Raw genomic sequence first — 6512 nt, 5'->3', positions numbered from 1 at the left:
CCGCCGCGGCCGCTCCGCGCCCCGGCAGCGCGCAGGCGCGGCGGGCTCGGCGGCGCAGGCGCGGAGCGAGCGCGGCCGTGCCCCGCTGCTCGCCCGGTGCCGGCGGCCTCGGGCCGCGGCGGCGGCGGGCACGGACGGGGGGCGGGAAAAGGAGCCCCGGCAGCCTCCGTGTCAGCCGAGGGTCAGCCCTCCGCCTGCTGGCACCGCACCTGTGCCACCTCGCAGTTTATTAAAAATAATTGTTTAAAAATCTGTCATAGCTGGCATGACGAGTTGTGCTCTTCGCAGCGCTCTTCCAACGCAGTTGTCAGAGAAAACTCTGTGGTTCGCGTTTCACTGCGGCTGGAGCTGCTAAGAGTACTTTTTTGGTGATTTCTGGAACTCTTTCTTCTTTTTTTGAGATGAGCTCTCTAAAGACATGTTTACATACTTCTGTCAGCAGATGCTTGCCTTGGGGGGACAGAGAAGTGCTTTAAAATGTAGGTGGTGAAAACTCTCTGTGAACTGGGAGAGCAGATAAATACATGTATGTTGACAAAGTAACGAAGTGCAGATGTTCTAGGAAAAACAGACCTCTCCTTTATTTGCCTAAATATAGCTGTTGATGTAGAAACTTGAACTCGAATTTTTCCATCAGTCCCTACGAGCCAGCAAAATCCTGCCACCTTATATATTGTTGAAACCCATTTTTTACCTCTTGATTAGAAGAAAATGAGCATGAGCAAAACAAAAGCAATTAGGACAAGGTGGGGCCACGATCGGGTATCAGATGATGCTAAGTGTCCAGACAGTCAGGTGAAAGAACACTCTTTTGAAATGCCTACACAGTAGGGCAGGATACACAGAAATAAAATTTCAGCTCATCTGCTCATCATAAGACATACAGCTATCATTTCTTGTTTTTAAAATTCTGCTAGTATTGGAAATCTAAATTTTAAAAAAAAATCCTAAAATGTTTTTCTTTCATTTTTCGTAAAACTAGGAAAAATAATTATTCCACTTTTTGAAAGTTCATCCTTATTCCAACTACCTTATTGCTGCCAAGACTAATAGATCTGCAGTCCCTCTTGAGCTTTTAGGAATTGTCCCAGTTTAGTTTCACACAACTGAACTGCCCTGTAGGCTATTTTAAGTCATCACAACATCAGGTTCAGACAGTTCAGACATAATAATATATTATCGCAGAACATTCTGCATTGATAATTAAATGGGGATATGAAATTATCTTTCACTGTGGCATAAAAATATAATTAAGACATCTTCCCAAACTCCGTAGGATGATAAACTTTCAGGTACACTGAGCAAAACAGTCCCCTAACAACTGTTTTTACTAGGCACGTCAGCATGTTCCAGAAACAATTCAGCACCAAATCATAACAACAAAATAATTTCATATAAGCAGAGATGCTGTGAAAAAGAACAAGCCGCAAAAAATAGCTCATTTCTTTCCTTGTAGATTCTGTGCCAGTGTCTTGTTTTATTGGGAGCGTGGCTGGGGGACAGCTAAGTGCCCAGCTGTACCTGGGCTGTCAGTTGGTTGGAAGGTTCCCTCACTGTGCTGCATAACCCTGTACAGTTTGCAGCCCCCTTTCTTGTAGCTTGAGCAGGGACACAAATATGTGGGTAACTCCCTCAGTGGGTTAAAACTTAGCATATCCCATTGACATAATCCAAGTACAGTAAACAGAATTAAAAGATCAGAGAATGAGGCTCATTGTGTCCTGCGAGACAGAAAGCAACAGTCCATGAAAGCATTTTCTGTGGTCAAGGGTAGATGTTCAGTAATTTTTGGCGTTATACCACGCACACATACAGGGGCCAAAGACAGCTAAGTGGTGATTCAAGTACAAGGGGGAGCTGGACCGATGCCTTGGCAAAATCTCATTAACAATGCTCACCTTTCTAAATTGTCTTTCAGTTATTTTGAAATTCCTCTCATGTCCACCAAGATGGCTTTTCTTCTAACTTTCCCTGACTTGGTCTCAGTGCCATTTACCCTAAATACCTCATGTGTCAACTTTCCTTATCCACGTGCTGTCTCAAGGTGTCTTTCAATTTGCCCTGCTCTTCTGCTCAGTTTGTCGGATCTGAAAGACAGAAATTTCCTAAGAAAACAACGATGTAACTATGTGTTAGTAAATGTCATTCCCTCAACTGTGACTGTGTAGACATGAGTTCTCACTTAGGCTGCTGATGGTGGGAATTTGAGAAAGTTGCTTCCCCAGCTACACAGCAGTGACTACGCATCTCTGCTTTTACCTGCTCTTTCCTGGTGACCTTGTGTTGGTTCAGACAGAACTTCTGCTACTCACTGCACATTAAAGTTAGTGCACTACAAACGCTTTTGTGTTATTTACTATGGTGTTGTAACTTTCAAAAACCATCTCCCTCCTAGGTCTGTCATCAGGTACCTGGTAGACAGTACATGGCAGCATTTTGCAGCATTATCCCATCACTATAGCTCGTTTCTAAGGTATTTTATCACCCTGGCACACTGTAACTCAGGGCTGACTGCAGCTCTTATGTGGATGGGAGGGAGAGGCCAGTAAGGAGCCATGTAGTTAGTTTTCCAGTGTGTAATTAGGAGCACATCCTCCCTGAGTGGCAATAGCTAAACCAGTGCTGCCTCCTCAGTGCCCTTTTCCAGTTTCTTACTTGAAGCAGAAATTAGTGACCCAATTGACAGTGTATTTCCTTAGGAGTTTGTTTACAAAAATATTTAAAGATCCTATCTCTTTAATCAGAAATTATAAGAAACCGTAATAAGGTAATCTCAAAATAAACAAAATCTGCAGATAACTTATCCCTGTTTTGTCCAAAAATCTTAGATTAAGAGATAGAAGAAGAAAAGCCAACAGATCCCACTCTGTAGTACTTTATGACCCTTTTTTGTTTCTCAGTATTTGCACTAAAACTGGGTAAATAGTTGGGTTTGATTATAACACTTTAAGATGTAAAAATAAAATAATTATTCTTCTACACTGAGCTAAAACCAAGATTTTCTCAGCCTTCCTCACAAATTAAGGAGGAGAGTCCCAAACTAGCCAGCAGTTTGCATTCGGAGGCACATAGCAAGGATGTGGAAAACTCTCCTCTGGACTCCTGCATCCATACTGGTTCTCTTGATATCCCTGCTTGGAACTGCAACACTTTGTATAAACAATTAAACACCCCCTGGCCCAGGCACTCGAGTCTGGGTCTGTGTCCAATGAATGCCCCAATCATTCAGTGTTAGTGCTGTTGTAGCTCTCTTAATATAGTTTTTGTTGGAAACATATAATGAGATCTTCGATTGAGACACAAGTGCCATACTCCTCAAGGCAACAGTATTTTTTGAAGAACAAGATTGTTTTGTAGATTAATACTGACTCTTGATTCCTCTGAAGGTAGTTATGCCATCATTGCCTTTTATGCATATTTAAAAGGCAGGGCAGGGTGGGTCTAGATGTTCCCAGAAAACAGATTGTTTATGTCAAAAACCAATGCTGAAACAGTAAGAAAATTAGAATAGATACAGTAAGTAAGACTCATATTGAAAATCTTATTTTTTAAAAAAGAGCAGCTCCCCCTGCCCTGTCCTGACAGCTCCCAGGTGAGTTAGAGAGTCTGGAAGGCAGGAGGGAGCCTCCCGGGAGCTGCATGCAAAATAGGGACAAGGTGAAGCATAACCAGGGTTATGTATCACAGATTACTTAATCTGTCTGTGTCAGAACTATTTAAAAGTGTGAGAAGTATTGTTTGGTTTTATTTTCTTTAAATTATGTTTATTAGCATGTGATACAATCTCAGTTCCCCTGACAGCCTGTCCTACTGCCCACAAACCATGAGAAATACGAAGCACTTGTTGAGGCGTTACTCCCCAAGTGAGGAAGGGGGAAGGACTTCTGAAGCAAAACAAGGAAAGTAATTTGGGCCTGCAAGATCTGCAGTTTGCAGGATGTCAATCAAGCTTACTATTCCTCTGCTTTGGAGAGAAAAAAACCTTCTCCTACTGTTTCCCAGGAAGGAACAGCTGCAAGAACTGAAAGTGTCTGCATCTATTTTCCTCAGTAAACATGGGAATATTTAGTTTCAGCAAAACCAGATGGTTTACGCCCTTGAATATGCTGGCATTTGACACCAGCAGCCAGTTTCACAAAGTGCATGCAGAGAGTGGGAAAGAACTCCTTTAAACTCTGGGACCTGACACAAGAGATGAAAGCTCTGAAGGCAGAAATAACAGATTGACTAAAAACCCAACCTTTATCCAGGGATCTCCAAGTGCTCTCTAAATATCATTAATCAGACTACATAACAGTCCATGAAGGGATTAAATTTTGACACACATTTCTTACACTGAGGGTTACCCTTAAAATGAGGAGGTAAATAAGTTCCTCCGGGTTATGTGGTGAGTCATGGTCTGGTCTCCTGCATGCTCTGTCTACATCTCTTCTCGCTAATGCCTCTCCAGTGTGCTGTGTCCTCAGCCATATTCCCAGGACACAATTTTTAAATGTGAAACCATTACAGTTAATAGCACAGGGACAGGATTGCAGTGTTTGCAGCATAAATCACCATAGCTGGGGCATCTGAGTGCTCTATGGGGGATTTATAATATGCTAAAGAGATTTATGAACAGCTCTCAAACCTCTTGCTAATGGCAGTTGCAGTGGGTGTTAAGTGACTGAAGATTCTTAATTATTTGATGATTTTTATTGATTTGTGTTGTTATTGCTTAACATGACTCGGTAGTAACAAGGCATCTGTCAATCTGAGGGTGTTTTCCAGCCAGTGAGTTATTAAAGTATTTGATTCTTATAGGTTCTTACTGTTCTGTTGGACTGCTGGGAGGCTGATGTGGTTTGCTCAAGAATACACATAGCTTGCGGGGCAAGGCTACGGGGGGGCTTTGGGCATCACAGTCACTGATGGATGCACCACATGTTCCTGAGCCAAATCTGCCCCTGCTGACTCTCTGTTGTCTTCTGCACATAAAAGCCAGCTTGGGAAGAATTTCTTTTTACCTGCAGTTTCAGGGGGAACCTTCCCATAAAAGCACATTAATTCATGACTTAGTGAAATACGTATTTACAGTGAACCAGTAGGTATTGCTTCTCCTTAGACTTACAGCCATGAGCCCTAAAGGGGTTCTAGTCCTGGTTCAGGACACAGCGAAGGCCTACAATAGCTCCTTCAGTCTCCTGGAGAAGAGTTGTGTTGTGCTCCAGTTTATCCCATCGTCTGCATGATGGAGGGTGTGCCGCCGAGCACACCTGCCCTGCAGTTGAGGCAATGCTATAATTTAATATACTTTGTGATCAGCATTTTAAGAGTTTGAATTTGCTATTTCTCCATTATGCAATTACATAATAATAATAATTTAGCTAACATAATGTATGTGGAGTTTTGCTGTTGCTTCTTATGTAAATTAGAGAAATTTAGCAATATGTTGCAAAATGGATATGTCTGTTTCAGGCTGAGATGCAAGAGGTTATATTGATTCAGAATAAAATAAAAAGAAGCTGTTGGAATGATCTATTTTATAGAGAAATAACTATTTAATTATAACTCTTTATCCCATGGCTTATTCACTAACGTAGAAACTGCAGAGCTTCAAAGTATTTAAATTTTAAAAGAAGACCAAACAAAACCCCTCTGTACTTCTGTCTTTTTAGAAAAATTCAGATATTTAAATGTAGGTTCATAAACTGAAGTTATATACAAATGGAGAATTTGAGCCTGAATTTTGAAAAAGCAGCATGAGCAACTAACTAAACATTAAGGAAATAGCTAATCTTTAGGTAGAAAAGAACACTTATTTTAGTTGTTAATGTGCTCATAAGAAGCAGAGACACTATATTTAAAGTATGCTCCAGAAGAACTTATAAAGAAATTTGAAGTCAAATTTACATGTCAAAATGTGTCAGACAGCTCGACTTCTACCAAATTGTAGCAAACACTTCTCATTCCCATTACATTATGTGGCATTTTTATTACCTATTAAGTAATCTAATTTAACCCTCTTGTTCCAAAAATAGTTCCCTCGCATGCAGTGTGGCTCAGAAGAACAGGAGGTGGATGAGACCACAGCAATGAGTCACTCTGACAGGTTTAAGCCTTTAGTTAGCAAAACCTGGCCTTACTCTCAAACCTGGGTGGGCTTGATCCAGAGGAGGCCACAGCTGTCATTTGGGTCTGGGATTGTACACATGCCCTCCCAAAAGGGTATCCCAGGTCCGCAGAAAAATACGTGGCCATGGCTGTGCTTTCCCTGGTGCCAGCTCTGGCTGGAGCTGGTCATTCCAAGCTCCTGCTCTCCCTCCCCACTGTGATTTGCCATCCTTGCCACCGTGCTGATGTGTTTCTGGGACTGCACTGCAAGTCAGGCGTCTGCAGTGATCCAGATGAATAACAACTCCCTCTGGCTCTCTGGAAAGCGGTAACTTTAACCCATGTTGCTCTGGGGGTTCTGGTGTACAGCAACCTCCCAAAGACCCATGTCTCAGCCCAGCTGAGGACTGAACTCTGTGGTA

Source organism: Motacilla alba, chromosome 3 (assembly GCF_015832195.1).
Source record: "Motacilla alba alba isolate MOTALB_02 chromosome 3, Motacilla_alba_V1.0_pri, whole genome shotgun sequence".
NCBI lineage: Eukaryota > Metazoa > Chordata > Aves > Passeriformes > Motacillidae > Motacilla > Motacilla alba.
Note: the sequence above shows the minus strand (reverse complement) of the source record.